General features: G+C 42.1%; 1 protein-coding gene across 2 annotated transcripts in view; it reads right to left on the bottom strand.

Annotated features, from left to right (window-relative positions):
• LOC142104335 (ADP-ribosyl cyclase/cyclic ADP-ribose hydrolase 2-like) overlaps window positions 1–15,305 on the bottom strand; it is a 43,993-nt gene extending 28,688 nt beyond the window's left edge. The window contains exon 1 of one of the 2 annotated variants that reach the window (XM_075188946.1): window positions 14,938–15,305. The gene's annotated coding sequence lies outside the window, so the exon portion shown is untranslated. Of the gene's footprint in view, window positions 1–3,114; window positions 3,391–14,937 lie in introns of those variants that run through there. The other variant, XM_075188955.1, reaches the window with a different exon arrangement.
• Between the last annotated feature and the right edge of the window lie 6,613 nt (window positions 15,306–21,918).

The raw sequence follows: 21,918 nt of genomic DNA, 5'->3' as shown, positions 1-21,918 counted from the left end.
CAAGAGTCAATAAGTGGGTATGGAAATAAAGATGAAGGTCAACGGGAGCAAACCCCAAATATTCTAGCAGAATTGTCCACAGTTCAAAAAGAACTACAGTACGCTACTAAATATATTCAAGACAATGTTAAGGATAACTGGGAGAAGTTTGCCTATGGCTTTGAGACACCTTCCACTTGGGTTTCAGGAAAAGTAAAGCAGCCAAGTGAACCAGGATTGTCCAAAGTTTTACCGGAACCTCAAGTTACAATCACTCAAGAAATTAATAATATGCTTCAAAAGGTACAGCAGACTGCGATTACTACTGTCTTGCCTCGGCAACAGTTAAAGGGATTGCAGAGTCAGTTATGTCAGGAAGCTGAGTTCCTGTCCTTGTCTATGGCTCCTTTGGAAGTGGTACAGACCAAGTATGTAGCAACAAAAGAAAGGAAGAATACACCCGGCCAGCCTCTAGTTCGGAAACGGCGATCTCCAGTGGATTCTGGTAAGACTGTTCCAGGGGAAAAGGGTGCTGGGCGGTGGAATGAACTGAAATATACAGAGACTGTAGGCTCAGAACCTGGAGATTGGCCAGTTATGCCAAGAAGGTTCCGGCCTCACAAGAGATATGACAGAAATGTGATTACCTGTTTTAGATGTGGTGGCTTAGGCCATGTTGCTGCTTATTGTTCCAGTACCTTTGAATCTATGCAATGTAATAATGCTTATGTACCGCGTAGAATGTCTTTATATGCCCAGCTAGCCTGTGACGCTGACAAACAGGCTGATAAATTGATGTGTGAAGTCACCATAGAAGGTAAAAAGATAAAGGCTCTGCTAGATTCTGGCAGTATGATTTCCCCTGTGAAAGCAGAGTTAGTGAGTCCCTTAAAATGTCAAAAGGGAAATGTTGGGGTAACCTGCATACACGGGGATACACGGCATTCTGTTACCACGGAAGTAAGCATAAAAACACAGTATGGTTTTGGGGTAGTCACTGTGGGTCTAGTTCCTGGTTTGAAATTTGACGCAATATTGGGGAGATACGTTTCCCACTCCTGGAAACTATGGGAGACCCACTTGGTTGCAAAAATAAATAGACCAGCCCCAAGTAATAATACTGATACAGTGGTAGCAGGAGTGTTCCCCAAGTCAAATGTGTTCCCTCTATCCAATGTGGTTAGTGAGTCAGGAAATGACAAGGGCAGCAGTAGAGGACAGGATTTTGTACCTCCTATTGAAGGGGGAATAATGGTTGAACATGTTGACTGTGTACCCGGGATTAAAGTAAGGAAAAATGTTTTTTCCTTAAAGCAGTTAAAAGATCCCACCCTGGCAAGGGCCAGAGAAAGTGTGAGGATTATTAATGCGAAGCCAGTAGAACCTGCTAATAGATTGTCATACCCCCACATGGCGATAACCCAGGGGTTATTGTGTCTGTCATTTAAACGAGGAAAAGACATTTTGGAGTGGTTGGTAGTTCCTAAACTATATAGAAGAGCAGTGTTGGACTGGGCTCGTGGTTCTACAACTGCCAAGCATCAGGGGGTAGGAAAAACCCTAGATAAAGTTTTACAGAAGTTCTTCTGGCCAGGGGTTAGAAAAGATGTCCAATGGCAGCTACCCCAATTTCCCCACTAACCGGTGTTCCTTTGGGTTGGAAAAGATCTGTAACCAATACCCTTGCACCCAGTTTGCAGCGTAAAGCTAAAACGTTTATGGGAAAAATTAAAGGAGCATTTAGGGTTACACGTTTTCCAAGCGTAGGTTGAAACAAAGGGGGAAGGGATATGTGACAGAATCACTGGAAGGAGGCTAGATACAGAAGTATGTGTCCCAGGCTTCCAGCATTGTATACATAAGGCCCAGTCCGGGTCTTATGTTCTATCAGTCTCTAACAGACTGATCAAGGGATGCACCTATGAGGTGCTTGTAATAAGGCAGCTGGGATATGCAGCCAGTGTCTCAGACCTGGGAGCAGGTGAGTTGCCTCCTGAGACAGTCTGCTGCAGTGAGCAGCGATTTACATATGGTTTGGTGTATGTGTGGGACATAAGTTCCTACACATGAGAGGGGCCTTCATAAATGTATTAGCTAGAAGCCAGAGGGCTAGGGTTTTATTTGTGTTTTGTTTCTGTTTACAAGCTGGTGAATAAACTGGCTGTGGCCGTTATCCTGAAATTCTGGACTCGTGTGTCTTTCTACTGCTGGTCACCCAGGAGATGATACCTGTTCCCCTGGCTATACTACTATATATATATCTATAATATAAATGTCTAGTGGCGTGTGTTAGTCTGTCTGTGTGTGTGTGTGTGTGTGTGAAAAAATAAAACCAAGCTGCAGCGCCACCTGCTGGGCGGAATTATACACTGACCTACTAAATTCTTAGTGTGTGTGGAAAAAAAATTCAGAAAGGGCTGAAATTTGGTATACTAAGATGTTTTTAATTTGTTAATTTAATTTGTTAATTGTTAAAAGTGTTTATAAAGATTTAAAAAATATATATATATATTTCTTGAAGGAGAAGTGACAGTTGGGAGTGGTTGGTGGTTGCCGGGGGTGACAGTGGGGGGTGGTTGCCAGGGGTGACAGAGTGAGAGGAGTGTGATCGCTGAGAGAGATCCCTGTGTCTGGATAGACATCTGGATAGATGTGGCGATGAAAATGAAGGATGAGGTGATGGAGAAGAATGATGAGGTGGTGACATGTGGACAAAACCACGTTAAAAAAGGGCGCTTGCGTCGGGAAGTAACGCTCTTCCCCTGAGGAGGCCTGGGCTATGGCCCAAATGCATGACAAGAACCTTTTTAACACCTTAAGTAGCTTGATTTGACTAGAATGCATGAGTATCATGCACGGGTTAACTTGTATATATATATATATATATATATATATATATATATATATAGTTTTATTTTGCTGATTTGCCATGAACAGACAAATAGAGTTTGTCCATCTGTACTTGAGTTTTAAAATGAAGTTGTGTAAGTTGAGAAGTAAAACAGGCATGTTATGACAACCATAAGTAGTGATAACACATTTCCGTGTGCTGAGGATACTCCTCTGTATATTTCAGTACGTTAGGTAAGGATCACTTGAAACTGTCTGGAAAAGACAAAACATTTCTTTTCTTACCATCAAGAAATTATGAGCTGAAGCAATGTCCAAATGAGACTTCTTTAAACGCTGACTCTGTAGTCAATAAAGCACCACAATCCACAATTCCCAGCAGTCCCAATTTTTACGGAAGGGAAATGGAGTGTGGTCTCATTGGAAGCTGGTGTTACCTGAGTGGAGTACGGATATGTCCTAATCCGTCTCAATAATCCAGTCAGGACTGGTGTGGGGTATGTACAGTATATAAGGGTGACGGATGGTAAAAACAAATCAATAGGTGTAAATGTTAGACAGTAAATACTGTAAACCTCTCCTGTACCCGAGAGTCATGTGCAGGGCCGTAACTAGGGCTGTGCGACAGGGGCGACCGCCCAGGGCGCAACGCTGAAAGGGGGCGCAATTTAGGAATATTTTAGGTTAATTTGGTTGAAATTGAGGGCTAGGGGGGCGGCATTTGTCTTTCTCGCCCAGGGCACTAGAATTCTAAGTTACGGCTCTGGTCATGTGTTATTAGTCTCACCCATTACACTCCAAATTACTGCAGCTTCTCCTATCACAGGCTGCTGACGTTAGCACATAGCTGTGTAAATTACTGCCATTATTTATGCAGCTTATAATTATTAACTTACTAATCATGCAAGACAGAACATGTTAAATCTGACAAAGTGACCCTACCGGTTTCAGTAAAAAGTACTGTATATTCCTAAGATAGGCTTATAAATGAGATCCCAGTAGGTAGAAAGAAAAATTTGGGGCAAGGTATTTTTATTAGACTGGCACATGGGGTTATTAAAGGAGCTTTGCCCTGGAATGCTAAAATTAGATAGAATGTTCTTTTCCATGAGCTGAGCCCTGGGACATGCAGGTTACAATATCCCTACCTAGAAGGTGCAAAATGCACCCCATTAAAAGAATAGGATGAGACATGGTCTTTGGTAGAGTGGACATGGCTCTGTACTGCATGGATTGCCCCTAAAAATGTGCCCACCACCACTTCTATCTCATTTCAATAATATTGCTCTGCCAAAAGAAATGAAACCTACTTTGTACCTGGAATACCCTCACTCTGCCCAGCTTCTCCCTTCTGCCGATACAGGTCCCCTCAGCAATTGCCCCCATCTTGTTCACACAGCTATGAACCCTGGCAGAAATCTAGGTGCATCTGCACAATTTAAGGCCCACAGTGCACCATAGAGGATTTTGTGTGTGCCATAAATAACCTCCTGTGCATTTCTGCAAAGCCAGTCTGTAAGCCGGTCAGTCACTCTTTGTCTGCTCTCTCAGAGATCTCCTGACATGGTAATCTGCTGAAGAGGAGGGAAAGAGGGCATGGTGAACATATATAGGTGAGTATTAATATTTATGTCTGTTCATGTATGATTTTCAGCTCAGTCATACACAGCTTTTAATATAAGCTGATTTCAATGTGTGGCTTCAGCTACTCTCTAACCAACTGACCACAGTATATTTACATTGGGCTCTATGGGGCCTAGTTATTATTAACAGTCCCTTGATAGTAATAAATAGGTTTTTGTTATCACATCGATAAAATTGTCTGTCCAGGTTAAGTTAGGAAGCTGGTGAGATGGATACCAGCCAAGTGAGATGATCTGCAGACACAGAGTGTCTGAATGTCCAGGTAAGCTAGGAGCTTGGAGCTGAATACCAGGAAGTAGCAATAGTCTGCAGGCATGGGTAGCACGGGTGTGCAGGTAAGCTGGGTAGTTTGGAACTGGATACCAGGTGGGAGCGATAATCTGCAGGCACAGGTAGCTTGGAGGTCCAGGTAAGCGGGAAAGTTTGGAGCTGGATACCAGACATTAGTGATAGTCTGCAGGCACAGGAAGCACAGGTGTCCAGGTAAGCTGGGAAACTGGATACCAGGTGGGCGAGACAATCTGCTAGTACAGGTTGGATGGAGGTCCAGTTAAGCTGGAATGCTTGGAGCTGGAAACCATCATCATCATCATCACCATTTATTTATATACCGCCACTGATTCTGCAGCGCTGTACAGAGAACTCATTCACATCTGTCCCTGCCCCTGTGGAGCGTACAGTCTAAATTCCCTAACATACATACACAGACAGAGAGAGAGAGAGACTAGAGTCAATTTTTGATAGCAGCCAATTAACCTACTAATTAACCAGGTGGTAGCAATAGTCTGCAGGCACAGGTAGACTCATGGGAGAATCAGACAAGCTATGGATCAAAATGTCCACCATGATACCAGGGAGAAAGCAGGAGTGAAGTCACAACAAAGCTGGGTCTGTGTCATAAGATGAGGTGCAAAAGAGAGGGACAAGCAGGAGTCAATACCAGGAAGTCAGTCAGGATCAGAACACAGAAGTTACAAAGGAACCAACAGCACAGACAAATGATGAATAGCCACAGACGGCTGGGAGAGGCAGTCTTTTAAAGGTCAGAGACAGGTGAGGACAATACAGATCCAACAACAAGAGCTTAACCCTTAGTTGGCAGGATCAGAGGAAGGCACCGCAGTATCCACAGGGAAGATGTTGCTGTAAACAGAGGCAGATCGTGACACATATGTTTATTATTTGATAATTTTTTTAATATATATATTTTAGTTTTTTTTATTCTAAATGTAATTGTTATTTTACTTATTTGACCAATGCCTTTTTTGTTGCTGAAAAAATGTTAGTCCTTGCTCATTTTCATTGTGCAGCTGGGTTTCCCTTGGTTTATGCCGTTTAACTCTGTCAAGGTTTTTTCATGATTTCCATCGATTTCCTTTGAAAAGACGCTTGACCCTTTTGAAAAATGGGGCAGGTAGATTACATTTACACTCAGTAAACACTAAATAGAATTGAAAGCAAATATTTGCTGCTCTTTCAAAAATAGACCCTTTACTTATTCATCTTTCCATATATATCCTGTCTTATTTGCGTGTTTCACTCTTATGCCAGTGGAAAAATATGGCAATTTGTGGGTGGAGTTTCTGTGTAACTGGGTGTGGTTTGGGTGGTCAGGGGTGGGGTTTATTTTGTCCAGCTTTCGGGATTCTGTATGTTGGGAACTATGCTATTGGGTCATTGTAATAAGTCAGCCTGAGTGTATAATACTGTCCATTTTATCGCACAGCAGCAGCGTGGTTCCCAAGTAAGCAAGTGTCCCTGGATATTGGGATGTTATTTGTGAAAGTGACCGTTTGGACCGCAACAGTGGGACTGTGAGGGTCCCTGCTATGGGATGACGGGACAGGGAGAATCCCTGGATAGTGGAATGTTGTTTATCCTAGTTGGAGTGGTTGCAAGAACTTCTCAAGCATGTCTATTGTTTGCTGACATCTGTGAGAGAGTGCCAAGTGTTTTCAGCATTTGTGGAACTACTGAACCCAGCAACACTGGGTATGTAACTGTGTTAGTACGGATAGTGGACTTATGTAAGAAATGTGCAGGTGGAATAAAGAGTAGAATGTGAGAGTACTAACATCTGCTGAAGTTTGGAGAAGCTGTATGTGTAACCGTTACGATATCTGTAGGAGGAGAAGGATGTAATAAGCAGTATGTTTTCTATGAGATGCTCTGGTGCCCAGCTTGTATTTGATTTTTGCACCCCACTAGTGTCCCCTCCATGAATTTTGTGTAAAACAGCTGAGAATCCAAGGGACCCTCTGGTCGCGGATGCCCCACCCACACCATAGCTGGCGCAGAAGAGGAGGGCACCAGCAAGTGGGGTACCACGCTACATCCCGGCACCCCAAGTAAGTGATTGTACATAACACCAGTAAGTTTTCACATAGTAGTATCGCTGACCCTTCATTGTATAGCTCAATATCCGCAGGAAACTTCCACCCCTCCACTTACACCAGTCCTCTCCTACTTAAAAGCCACAGTATTTATCCTTTTACATGTGAGCAGCAGAACAGATGTCCTATAGGAAACAATTCCCACTAGTCCTTTCAATCAAGTCTCATAAAAGATCTTATTTATACGTAAGGAAGTATTCTTTATAGGTGTTCGGTTTTTGGGAAAACATAGCAGCTCCAAGTATGAAAAATTGGAGTCTTCGTCTTATTTTATAGAATTATATTTTAATGCATTAACTAACTTATATTTTTGCTTACATCACCAATATATCTGGTAGCGCGAGGTATAAACTAAACACTGTACATTGCATCTCATAAACGGAAGAAATGATGGCGTAATACAAATGTTTATCGCCTTGCGAAACTGTATGTTTTCAATCCAGGCCCCAATCCAGGAATTTGTGAGCGAGCGTCGCCCACATCCTGAAGAATGTGACACCCACCCTCCCTGTAAGCACTGTCCAGTCTGCCATGGTAGCTGAGCATTAGATAGTGTTTACTCACAGACCAGCACATTTCTCCCCTGTCTCCCTGGATCACTGGTAGAATCTTGAGTGAATTTGAAATTTTTGTTTGTAGACAGAGATCTGAAGTCTTTTAGCTGAGAAACATAATTTCTCGTAAATTGCTCTAGTTACAACGCTCTCTTTAACAGCGAAAGAGAGGAAGGTAGAGGAAGAGGCGGCAGCCCATCCGAGGTTAAGCCTCAGGAATGTCAGTAATCCTATTATTTGTTCTGAAGAGTACACGCAATCCACCCTCACAGAGAGGGTTTATTATTCAGGAAGCATAACCATAACTGTCACTTAATTGTCCAAATCTGAGTGTCTTTGTTCTAACTCAATGAATATATGGCCCCGATAAGACGTTATCTCCTTGTTATTCCTGCTGCTTCTTATTCTAATTATCAGGATAATCACGCTATTTAGAGGTTTATTGTTAAGCAGTGAAGCGATTTTTGTATGTGTTTTCTGACTCGCATTGACAGGCTAGTTCTTGTACAACTGTATTCAATATGATGAAATTGTTTGGTGCATATTAACTAATATTTGGTAATTTAAGCAGACTTAAAGTAGAAATCTGTAATTGCAACAGGCAGCATCTACAAGTTACTGGCATAAGAGTATCCAGTAAAAGGATCCTATAGTCAGGGCTGTCTTAACGCATGGGCATGCTGGGCAGTTGCCCCAGGGCCCCAAGAGCATAGGGGCCCCATTGGCTTGCTTACTTTCCAGTATATTATTCTGGAATTTGCACTCAGAGGGCCTGAGTCATTAAGGAGAGCAAAGCAAAAAAAGGAGTAACTTTGCACCTTGGCAAAACCATGTTGCATTTGAGGGGGAGGTAAATTTAAAATATGTGGAAAGATGTATAATTGGGGAAGAGCATGTCCTAGATCAACTTTAAATGTCAGTGTAAAAATAAAGCTATCAAGTATTTGTGTGCTACATGAAATACAAGCAGTATTTTCCTTCCATGCATTGGTTGTTCCAGGATCAAATTTACTCCTTTTTTTGCCTTTTTTTGCCTTGATTTCCCTTGAATCAGGGAAATCATGTGCATGACGGTGACCAACTGTGCAGGAGAATGTTCATTATTATTCATAATGTTCATGTTACTTGGACATGACAAACCAATACCTTGGTGGCAGCAGGATGGGATAAACACAGCCTGGTATGTTCCCCAAAACATGGAAGCAGAATAATACGTCTGCTGAACACCAGTAGTTTAAGCAAGTTTTGTATGAACTTTGTTTCATCCCATAGATTGTAAACTTGTGAGCAGGGCCCTCTTATCTCTCTGTCTGTTTGTATTACCCAGTATTGTTTTATTACTGTGTTTTGTTCCCAATTGTATAGAGCTACAGAATTTGCTGGCACTAAATAAATAAATGATGATGATGATATAGAGGCGCGTTTGACACCACTGCTCTCTGCTGTTGTTAGTGTTTGGATGCACAGAATGACACACACTGACCCAGTCCACTTTGTTACTTTCTACAAAATGAAATATTCTGTGCTGCTGTCATTATTTTGCTGCATGTTCTAACCCGTCTACTTCATCTCCTGCCTGTTTTGTAAAATTACAGCAATGGCTGCTCAGAATCAAGGCTAAAGAACCTACAATGAGTAAATGCTGCTTAAATGGAAAGCATAGCTGCCAATATTGCACAATGTCAATAGGGAAATGGAGCACAGTGTATAAAATGTCTAACATTCAAGAAGCATAGATGAGGGAGTCCTTCGAAAGTGCGCACCCCCAATGTCACAGGTGCAGTTATTTACTTTTCCTCTAAAGTGCTTGAAATTACCAAATATTTTTTGATAATTTTTAAAATCCTTTTGACTTCTGTATATTGACCATCTTTTCCATCCAAGACAGTATACAATATACAGGGCCGGTGCTAGGGTCCTCGGCGCCCTAGGCACAATGTAAAAATCCCCCCCCCCGGCACAATGTAAAACACTCCCCCCCCCCCCGTCTTTCCTTACCTTGGCTCCGTAAAGCTGGTCCTCTCTGCCGGGTCCCGTCCCTCACTGACACTGTCGGGCCGTGATGATGATGTCACGCCCGACAGTCAGTGAGTGGAGGGGAGGAGACAGAGCGCCCCATCAGCTGTTGGAGGGGAGGGCGGCGGTGGTGATCCATAGCCCCTCCCCCTCCCCATGGATCGATCTCAAGCTGTCCGGCGGCCGTTTAAGGTATGCTCAGCGGTCGCCGCACAGTTTTAAACTACAATAGTAATTGCAAACAACAGAAAAATACCCCTGATGTGGCGCCAATATAATACAAATAAAGATAAATGGAATAGAGGGGAGACAACTAGTTAATAATGTACTCCCAATGTTATAATAGATAGAAGACAAGCTGCTGCATAAACCAAGTGGCTGCGCCCACCAACAAATAGAATTAGCAACAAAAAACGAATGCAGCGCTCAAATCTAACTATCTCCCAGTAGAACTAGTAAAGCATGAATAGCAGATCACGAGTGGTCAAATGTATAAAATAGTATTTAATATCACAATAAAATCATACATATATTACCTATTGATGCTTAAATGATGGTAATAGGAGGAAAGATATACAGAATCTACGTCACAGTGCACTGTGACATAGAGAAATATAACAATTCATTGGCTGTAAAAAAACATATGTTATAGTGCTCCCGAGTCTATATTGTTGGAACCACACCGCTACTATTAGCAATATGTATAACAGCTGTATACCTTGTAGCCAATATTGTGGTCAAAAAATATATAAGAATTGAGCATTGCTCTGCAAATTCCTCCCAGAAAAAAATGCTGATTATTGCCGTAGTTATTAGTCCACATATAATAATAAAAGACTTTTTCCGATGGATAATAATATCTATATAGCCATATGTATAGCTCCGTACGGAGTAAAGATAATCTGAAGCCTCCTCTTCCAGTTGGTTTTATAGTATTAGTTCACCATGAAAAGTGTATTCCACTTCATACCCCGCTTGGCTCATAGATGGAGAAAGACACATAAATGAGTAAGATATGTTGTAATACTCACTGTCTCTGATTGGAATTAGATGCGTCGTTCTACACACCCGTTAATTTATACCATTAGAGAATCATCTCCTTAAGATCACTGTGTGTCCGATGGTTATAGGTTGGAGTCCCACTCCTTCATGATGCAGACTGGAATCGTGGGTGAATAATATTGTAGCCTTTTAGGCTTTAGCGGAATACTCTCACGGATAAATTCACGCACTGCATCAGATGATGGTCCTTGTGTAATCCGCGGTTCACAGCTGCGTGTGTAGCCGCCTGACCCACCACTAACTGTGGTGGAAGAAAGCTCCAAGCGGAGAGAGGGGTATGAAGAGACCGTAGGATTGCAACGGAGTCAATTATTTACTTCCAGATTGATCCGGTGATGTCAACTCCTGCTTATGATGAGTGGAATTAGCCGGCACTTGAAGCATATAGAAAATGAATAAAAAATAGCACTGTGTCATCTGGGTTCCAAAAAATTGGCGCCCTGTAAATGCCCAATTACCAAAGACAACTAGGGACTCCCTGTTGGTGTAGGACAAAATGTTAAAGGCCAATTCTATGACTCTGGTCCCGACCAAAAATATCTCCTTAGCTGCAGTGGCTAAATTAATTCCTAATTTAAATCTCAGCCTATGGGTATCAAATGGAATATCCTCATTCTCTCAATTACTAGACGATCAGAGTTTACTATCTTTTACACAAATAAAGGAAAGATTTCACCTCCCTTCCCAGGAATTTTATAAATACCTGCAGCTCAGACACTGGTTTAACTCCCTTCCCAGACTAGGTCTACCCATTACATCACCACCGCCCTTGCTGTTCACTAAATTAACAAAAGGAGATAATAGAGCCAGCATTACCTTCTGGTACCACTATACCCTCCCCTCTACATCAGAAAATAAAACCAAAATACAATTGCAGTGGGAATCTGACCTTCAACTAGAGTTGGAAAGGGAAGATTGGGAAGCCATTTTCACAAACTCGTTCCGAATGTCCAAATGTATAAATCACACAGAAATGATGATAAAATGAATTAATAGATTGTATCTTACCCCAACTAGACTTCATAAAATGTGGCCCTCCCAGTCTAAACTTTGCTGGCGGCAATGCAATATTCCGGGGGATTTGATGCATATATTCTGGAATTGTCCCCATATACAGTCGTTCTGGGTACAAATCTTCCAGCTAGCCAATAAGGTTACTAGACAAAATCTCTCTCCTACCCCGGAGGTTGCGTTGCTGCAGCATTACCCCCCTCAGTTTCCATCACATGCTAAATATGTCTTTAGTCATATTCTGATTTCTGCAAGAGCCTCCTTAGCTCAAGGTTGGAAGTCACCACAGATACCCTTGATATCGAAAGTAGTGGCCAAGGTGCAATTCAGCTTTGAAATGGAGACAGAGGGGATGCCCTACTCCACTGCCACCTCGTCCCCGATAATGAAGTGGTTCAGCTGGCATGTGTATGTTACGGACGGAGAGGGAGCACGTCCAGAGCGAATAGACTCTAATTTACTACCTGCATCTCCTACACTTAGCGAAGTTCCCCAATGTCCCTATTAGTAGTTCCATGGTGACCATTCGACCAGTGTAACTTTCACGAATTGGAAGGGATCCTATTAGGTTCCCTCCCTCATGTGTTCAATATGGTTTAACAGCAGAATTGTTTAATGTGTTCCCCCCACTATGTACCCCTTCAATCCTTCCCCTTTTTATTTTGTGTCCTTTCCTTACCCCCCATTCCTTTCTTCTTTCTGTACCCCATAATTTTTGAAAAATTAATAATAAAAATACTATTGAAGTTAAAAATAGCACTGTGTCAAATGTGCTGACTGGCGGGACAGGGACTCAGTTCCCTCAATTCGGCACTGTGTTCCCTGAGTCTGGACAGTTAGGTTAGTATGCAGTATACATTAATGCCCTCATGTCTTCAGGATCAAGTACAGACCCCATGTATAGCTCCCATGGTCCCCCTATATATCACAATACAACTCCCATTCCCACATTATAGAGTATGTTCCTGACAGTATACAAGACAGATCCCATGCCCACAGTATGCAGTACAGATTTTACATCTTCATCAGTATAGATTGCTTTGTCTATGCCCCAGAACACACTACATCCCTCATACTCCAGGCAGTATACAGTACACCTCCTATGCCTATTGTACTCCTCTATCACCACAATATGCAGCCCACCTTCCATGCACCTAGTATCAGGGCCAGCGCAAGCATCCTGGGTGTCCTAGTAAACCCCCTTTTCTCAGAAAAAAAACCATTGAATGAGTGACATTATGAGAAAATGGCCAGTTTGCACTGGTGCACCTAGAAATCTGCCAAGTTGCATGGGCCGGAAGGTGGCGAAAGAGAGGGCGTCCCGTGCCAAGTACGGAGCACAGGTGCACCTAGTTATCCGCTCCACAAAAACACTCAGAACTGGCGGAGCTCAGGTCTTATACTTTTAATAGGATGCATTTTGCATCTACCTGTTGCACTTTTTTTTAAAGTGCATTTCTAGGGTCACTTTGCCTAATGCAAAAAATACTTCAAACATACAAATGTAATAAAGACACCCCCAATGTCCCCTTGGTCTCATGAATAATTAATTATCCATAAATAAGGCAAAATCAAGCAGTATTTAACCAGAACAACTGAGGGTCACTGAAAACAAACTTAACTTGTGGTTTGTTTGTTTGTTTGTTTTTTAAAAAAAAAACCACACCCCTTAATTGGACATGTGCACGCAACTAGGAGCGAAGATGTCTGTTGTTGATTATGGGTTCAGGTCCGTTCTGCTCAGACAGACATTACACTGCAGGATGCGTTCAATACATGTGTAGAGTATACAGTCCCAAAAGAACAAATAGTAAAAAAATAAAAGTATTCAATGATCGTCACCTGTTATAATATAGTCATTAATGACAAAATTGTAAAAAAAAAAAAATTGTTTCACTCCAATACATCTATCAAGAAGTTCTTAATGTATTCTGTACATAAAGTGCATTTTTACTGTTGTTACTGTTTGCAAACACATGTTCTAACATGCATACACATCCGTCATCACTAGTAATCAGCGCTTACACCCGACCTGTAGCTGGTGGAAGTGATACAACAGAAAAACATGAATCTTAGAGATGCCCAAAGCTTGAATCAGATGCTGCTCTGTGCGCTCGAGCTTGGCACCCCCTTACTGTACAATGCCTACATGTGTACACCTAGTCCCCTCCCCATTCCGCCAATGAAATCATAGGGTGTCATAAGGGTCCTCTGCGCTCGAAGATTAATTGGATGTTGATGTGTTCACTGGTCTATAGTCCGGGTCTGAGCAAATGATTTTACACAAAATACAACATGTATCAGCATTAATGAATCAGTCCCTGAGTGTTGTATTTAAGTGGGTCTATAGTGGTGAGGAATTGGACCCTTGATGTGACATAAACACTTTTGCATAATGGACCTCTTCAGATTTTATGACCTCTTCGTAAACCTTTATTTACTGATGCGTCTCACTAAAGCAGAATAGCATGCGCCTTCATATGCACAGGACACCCCATCTAGGCGCACCGGAAAACCAAGGCATTCCGCGTTCCATGCATTGAAAATGAGGTCAACTGTCAGCATGTTTAGATAGAGAATCACCTCCTTCCTAATATGGTAATCAGCTGCAGAGGAGTGAGAGAGCATAGTGGACATATATATTGGAATGTAAGCATTCCAGTTATTTCATGTATATTATTATTCAGCTCAGCCTTTTACACAAATTAATGTTAAATAGTATCTTTATTTGCTTTTTAAACTTTTCAGCTTCTCTTGAGCAGTGTTTTCCAGCTTGTTTTGCATAGTGCGGTAACATTGTTTCAACAAAATGGAAATGTAACCATAGTTGCTGGCTTCTTCCCACTTTATTTATAAAGAACAGAGAAGAGAATGGAACGTAGAGCTAAGATCTATCTTTTCACATATCAGCTAAAATTTCCATCTCACCTGTATATTGCTGAGGGACAACTTTATATATTTTACATCATAAACAGCCAAAAAGTTAATAACAATAATAAGCAAATCATATTATTATTGACTTGGAGTATACTAATGAAAAACAATAAACAATCTTTTGTTATGCAGTTTATAGAACAAAATCTTTTTTAATAATTTTCTTAATAAACATAGTATGAGTCACACATTGTGGGTTACTTACAAAGTGAAAACATGTAGTGAACGAAAGCAACAAATAAGTAATTAAGTTTAATCAATTTAACAAGTTGGACTATGAAGGGAAATGTCTGATTGGTTAAGTGATCCTTTAAAAATAAGTATATAGAAAATATCCAACATATTCAATGTTATCCCACATTTCAATAAGAGCACAGGTGGAGATGCTGAGTAGACCAGAAATCTCCACATTGCTAGGAGGATCTGTGACGTTCACCAACTTAATCCAACACACTACATACGACAAAACATTGGACTATAACAATGATACTCACCAATGTAGTTGCTGTGCAGAGTTAAAGTCAGCTCCTGGGCAGTTAATAATCATTTGTGCACATGCTCTTGCATACAAACGCTTTCTTTCTTCACTATCACTGCACTTTGATCCACTGGTTTGGCTCACAGGAAATATCTTCACAGGTTATCTCAAAATTCACAAGGGATTATTCACAAGGGACGAACTTTCATACATTTGCATGTGAACTTAATGGCTTTTGAATTATGTCCATTTGTGCTTTTTCCAGATAAGAACATACACATAGTAATCCAATAGTGAACCGTCCAGGCTTGGTCTGCCCCCTAGTGGACACAGCAAAGTTTATGTTAGGTGATGGCAGACACAGAACTACAATTTCCATTATCCTCTAGGGCAGGGCTATCTCCCAAAGGAGCCTGGTGGTCACCTCACTCTCTTGGAGATCAGTCAGCAGGAGGAGAGGAGCTGCTGGTGGAGCTAGCGTCCTGTCTAGGCCGGGTGCCGGCATGCAATGGGCAGAGAGCGTTTCCTGTTGTGGCCAACACTGCTGCAACATACAAGAGAGAGCCTGAGATCATTAACGATTGAAACTGTGTTTTATTCCACTCAGCCTGACTGCACCATCCTCCCACCCCTGCAGACTGGTACAGGAGCACCTCCATTTTGTCTTGCAAGATAGAGTAAATATCTGCACCGTACCCCAACATTGTGCATTCCATCAAATAATTGAACAGTGAGACTTTGTTACGTGGAGGTAGCAGTGTGTCAATGTGTGTGGAGGGTGTGTCAGTTGAGTTACTGTTGAGACTTTTGTCGTTGGTCAGGTCTGGGTGTTGACAAGGCCTCAGCATCAGTTAATTCAAGTGGGTGACAGACCTACCTACAGGCACATACACTGCTGGTATTGGTAGTAACCTTCATTATTGCTATACTGTGTATTGGAACTCAACAGTATTATTTCCATGTTATAGCTTCCCTCATCCATCACCCCCATTCATTTACCAATCCTTTCCTGCTAGCTCCCTAGTATAACCCATATAGTAAGTATGACTACAGGTTTTATACACCTGCCAAATGTGTTATTGAGCAAAGGGCAAAGCAGGCAGGTTTCCACAGGCCGTCCCCTGCCAGGCTCAAACATCCAGCTGGTCCTATACATGGCAATTGAAAGACTTGGGTGGAGGCACGAGCAACCAAGAATAAACCAAACAACCTGCCTTCAATACCCCTTTATAAAAGCCAGCAAGCCAGGGAAATATCTCCTGTTAGTATGTCATTAATTTTTATGAAGAATGAATGTAACCATGCAAAGCCCACAGGCAGTGTGATGTTATATATGTATGGAAGTAACTTTGGCCAAAACCCTGACCTCAGAAAGTGGTCAGCTCAGGCTTAGTTCCATGTCCTTCTATACCCCTTAGTTGGGTCCTGTTAGGTGAAACAGTTTCTCTGTTTGTCATATATACCCAGGTGTGTCTATTATTGGGCTGTAAAGGCTAATTAACAACTTGGAGCACTGATTCCAATTACAGTGTAAAGAGTAGAGAGAGAAAGTCTGCATTCATAGAGGACTATCTGGTCTTACATCTCATAGGGAAGTGCAGTGTTTTAAGGATTATTTGGCCATTAATTAGTAGTGGGGCAGGAAATCTGTTAAATCTGTTAAGAAGGGTAGTGTCTGGGCCTTCAATTGGCAATACATTGTGGCCTAAAATTAAGGCTACATCATCATCATCATTTTATTTATATAGCGCTACTAATTCTGCAGCGCTGTACAGAGAACTCATTCACATCGGTCCCTGCCCCATAGGAGCTTACAGTCTAAATTCCCTAACATATACACAGACAGACAGAGAGACTAGGGTCAATTTTGATAGCAGCCAATTAACCTACCAGTATGTTTTTGGATTGTGGCAGGAAACCAGAGCACCCGGAGGAAACCCACGCAAACACTGGGAGAACATACAAACATAACTCCCAATAGTCTAGATTCCAGCAGCTAGAAATAGTGTGGCTTCAAAAAAATGGTGGTCTTGTAGGGAAGTTTACATGTACATGACAGGGGTATTGTATGGTTTATCTCAATTCTTATTTAATTTGGGAACATTTGAAAATACCAAATATTGACACTTATGTTTAGTGTAATTAAACTACCCTTTCCCATGTTTGTATATGTGCACACACCCTGGCAAACTTTGCAGATAAAAATAAAAATTACATGACGCTTACTATAAACAGATATAAAAATCTGTAGAGTTAACCTCACATAAATACCCTACAGAATTAAATTTAAACTCTTCACCCTCACCTTTAAAACTCTTAGTCAATCTTCCCCTCCCTACATCTCCAATCTCATCTCTACCTACACTCCTACCCGCCCCCTCCACTCTGCCTGTGACCGCCGCCTCACTACTTCACTGATCACCTCCTCTCACTCTTGCCTTTAGGACTTTGCCCGGGCTGCTCCCCTGCTGTGGAACGATCTTCCACGTTCCATCAGGTTAGCATCTACTCTCAAAGACTTCAAGTGTGCCCTTAAGACTCATTTCTTTATTCAAGTCTATCAGTCCTCCTCCTAACTTCCTTGTCCTGGCTCTCTCCCCCAGTTAGTACCACCCTATTTGTGTCTCCCCCTTCCCTTTAGAATGTAAGCTCTCATGAGCAGGGCCCTCTTTCCTTGTGTGCTCCTTCTACTGTTTCTTCACCCTCTGTACCTCTTGGCCTGCTTCCCTAGCCCTGTTTTCCCTGTCTTCTTAAGCTTTGGCCTTCTTCTCGCTGATTTCTACCATCCCTTTCACTATCTGTCCCAGATATAATCTGATTTGCTTTACCCTGTCACCTGTGTTTGTATACATTTTTGTATCATGTTGTGTCTTGGTTCTCTTTTCTGTATATGTAATGTATGGCGCTGCGGACCCTTTGTAGCGCCTTATAAGTCAAAGATAATAATAAGAAGAATAATAATAAATACTGAGGGTGGATGACATAATATTGAATTCAGGAGCAATATAAACAGTTTAGGAGCCGCTGGAGGATATTATCTTTCCAGATTAAACCATCCCACTGAAACAAGGACCATTTTGGCTGAAAAGAAGGACAAGGGAATTCGGTTCTAGAAGAGGGATATCTGAGAGGTACATACACACAGTAGAGACAAGTTAATATTAATACAAGGGCAAAGTGTACAAAATAAACACAGCTGATGGTGATTGCGTTTGTGTGACTCACTGTTCAGAGGTTAATGGCAACTGTTGTATAGTAACCCTTATCTACTGCACCTACCTGTATAAGTTGAGGAGCAAATCAGGAGCACTCAGAGACCTATTTATTATCAGTCCGATATTACGACGATAATTGTGATTGTTTTATCACTTTTTGCCTGCATTTGTAAAATCAATATCACCAAGGGAGCGGAGTCTCCATAGTCGTGTGCATTTATGAGTCATCTTGTGTAGGTTCAATGGAACATGCAAAAAAAATTAAAACATATTATTTTATTTATGTAACTAAATATATATTTTTTAAACATTCATTTTTGTATTGCTCTTATTCTGTTAATGCAATTAACTGAACAGGTATTGTTATGGTACAAATATGTCCGGAACACTTATTAAGAAGGCTTCATCATGCAAAGGCTTGGGGAAGTCTTCTCTGGCCCTAACCTCTTACATGTAAAAAGAGCTGTTTCATAAATAGATCCGTCTATGTTAGTAGAGTGACTTAACTTGGATCCTTTTTTAAAATGTAAATGAAACATCTATGCCCTGACCAAGGCAGAATTGTCAAGCACACAGAAGGCAGAATTGGTCATTTTGTGACTTTGTGTACGGGTGTGGTACGGCATATCGATGCCGAGAAGAGCGACAAGACTAACTCCGACGTGACTATTCCGAAGGAGCTGGTTCCCGACCCTGCCCGATGACGACTCCTCTTCACCCCGACAGCAGCCAATGACAATGAAGCAAGAAGGCGGCTGCAGCTGATGACGTCATTGAACATGCCGATGGGATTATCGCTGTTGTTAAGGGGGTGAGATAAGTATGCACCCATGTACAATGTATAATCCTTTCTAAAATACATTGTACATGGGACTAAATGAAAAGGACTAAATGAAAAGAACTCTAAATGTCCATTGAAGGGTGAGTTGTTTGATTTAAATTCTGGAGGACACCGGAAGCCAGTGTAGGTATTTGCAAAGTGGTGCTACAGATATGGAGCGACAAGAGAGGAAGATCAGTTTTGCTGTGACATTTAAAATGGATTGAAGCAGGGATAGATGAGTGAGGGCAATGCCAAATATGAGAAGGTTGCAGTAGTCAAGGCAGGAGATAATGAGAGAGTTGACACGTTTTGGTAGCATCTTGTGTAAGAAATGGGTGTATTCTAGAAATACTTCTAAGGGTGGAGGTGAGAGGACTGAGAGAGACTGGATGTGAGGAATAAAGCAGAGGGCAAAGTCAAGTGTGACACCAGGGCTTGAGAGACTGTGGAAACTGTAGTTTTAATGATGGTAAGGCAGATTTGATGGTAGGTGGTGACTATGGGTTAGGGAAACTGACAATATATGTTTTGGACATGTTAAGTAGCATTGGGACATCCATATTGAGATAGCAGAGAGAAAGTTGGTCACATGAGATAGTACAAAAAGGGAGAGGTCAGGGGAGGAGAGGTAGATTTGGGTGTCATCCTCATAAAGGTGGTACTGGAGGCCGAATGAGTGAATTAGTTACCCAATAGGAGAGGTTTAATAGGTAGTCAACCAGGAAAGCACACTGTCACAAAGGCCTATGGAGTGAAGGTTGTGCAGGAGAAGAGATTGATCAACAGTGTCAAAAAATTGTACAGAGTTCCAGGAGGATGAGTATGGCGAAGTGACCCTTACACTTTGCTATAAGTAGATCATAGACCTCTTTGTGAGGGCAGTCTCAGTAGAATGATGGGGACGGAAGCCTGATTGCAGAGATAATGGCATGAGAGGAGAGAAAGTGAGATAACAGGAGTTCACAGGAATCTTTGATCTGCAAACTTTATTTGTTCTATGTAATAAGGAATTGCACACCTAGTAACAGCTAGTGGGTAGTGACAGCTTCCTGAAGAACACACTGTTCAAAAAAATAGAAATGTGAAACACAAATCTTTCTTTTCAGGCTCAAGCATGGCACTCAAGCTTGGCAGTCAGCTGATCAGATGAGATTGCAGAAGCTGAGTCTGTTAGATTGTCTGGAAGACTCTGCTCTGAGGAACAGAAGTCTTTGTGACTTGGATAGTCTTCAATAGTGTTTGACAAAGGTATGGGAGGAAGACTAGTGGGTGCATGCATTATAACTGGTAAGGGGATGCCTCTCTCTACGACCTTGATAGTGGAGGCCCCCTTGCAAGGAGTGAACTTCCTAACCCTTAGAGAGCAATCACCAAAAAATCTCCCCCAAACATCTCTGACCTTGTCTCGAGGCATACTCAGACCCAACCATTCCACTTTCCCTCTGACCTACTCCTCCCTTCACCAGGCTTGGCCTTTAGTTTCATAATTCCAGACTTGTTGAAAGAGAGACTATACTTAGGATTCATTAAGGGGGTCATCTCTCTCTAGGTCAATAGTACCCAGGTACTCCAACACTTGGGACATAAACACTCTATTGACATATGTAGAGCCTCTTGACAATCCCACTTTACCAATAGGTTTACTAGATATAAAATTGGGATCCTTATTTGCTTTAGTTTTGACAGCCAGAGTGCTGATTTGTCTATCAAATATATTACACACTCATGGATAAGCCACACATCCAATGGATTTCCTGTAATTTTCAAAGGTAGAACCAAAACACCGAAAATTATCCAACCAATCATTGAGTTAACTCTTGTTACCGATACCATTGATGCAGGATTATGCATAGAATATGCTTAACTACATACTTACAAGTCACAGTTACACACAGGAAAGACATTTTCCAATTACTCATCACATGCTGAGGAACCTACGCAGCAGGCCAACCCAATACCATAAGCAGATGGATTTTATCTGCCAAGTTAAATGTCGGGATTGAGACCTCTCAGTTTAAACTTGAACTGAATTCTGGAATGGATAGGGAGCCAGTGAAGGTATTGACAGAGAGGAGCAGCAGAAGAGGAGCAACTGGAGAGGAAGATGAACCTAACTGCAGCATTATGGATGGACTGAAGGGGGGAAAAGTAGGAGTCAGGAAAGCCAGTGAGAAGGAGAAGTCAAGATGACATATAAAGAGTGAATGGACTAGGTTTCTTTGGTTTCTTCCTGAGAGAGGAAGGAGCTGATTTTATTAATGTTATGGTGGAGGAGGTGGCAGGACTTAGTGAGAGACTGGACATGATGAGTAAAACTGAGGGCAATGGTGTCTTCAAGGCTGCAGGAGTTGTGAACAGTGGACAGCATGATTTTATCAACCATGAGGGAAATGCCAGGAGGAATAGGAATATTGACAGAGGGAAAGATGATGACCTTGGATTTGGAGATATTACGTTTGAAGAAACCAGAAATTGAGGGGCTTCCCCTGCTAAAGAGGGGAGGGTGTTTACATTTCCGTTAGGGCTCGGGTAGGCACTCAATTTCAGGTTGTGGGGCATGATGCCACCCCTCAGCATAGTCACCTTTCCACAAGCAGTATGGTAGGTGGGAGGCGGAGTACTGATAGTGTGATTAGGTCCCGGTCTGGGAGTGGGTCTGGGCATAATCGTGTTAAAGGGGACAGACAATATGGTGACCGATCTGTCAGGTCAGCACAGGGTTCACAGATAGTGGACAGGAGGGGGCAGAGGTCTGCAGCTTGTGGGTCCCTGTCTCAGGCTTCTGTCAGTAAGATGGCTCTCCCAGCTGATGCAGGATCAGACGTGGTGCACCGGTTGCCAGTTCCGTGAACAGTGGAGGACATGCCTCAGCACAATCGTAAGTGGAAGGTCAGTTGGGCGGCTCTGAGGGCGGTTCCATTCTGCAAGGTGAGATAAATATGTAAAATTTACCTGGTTA

This window comes from Mixophyes fleayi, chromosome 1, assembly GCF_038048845.1.
Source record: "Mixophyes fleayi isolate aMixFle1 chromosome 1, aMixFle1.hap1, whole genome shotgun sequence".
Classification (NCBI taxonomy): domain Eukaryota; kingdom Metazoa; phylum Chordata; class Amphibia; order Anura; family Limnodynastidae; genus Mixophyes; species Mixophyes fleayi.
Note: the sequence above shows the minus strand (reverse complement) of the source record. Positions and strands in the feature narration are given on the sequence as shown.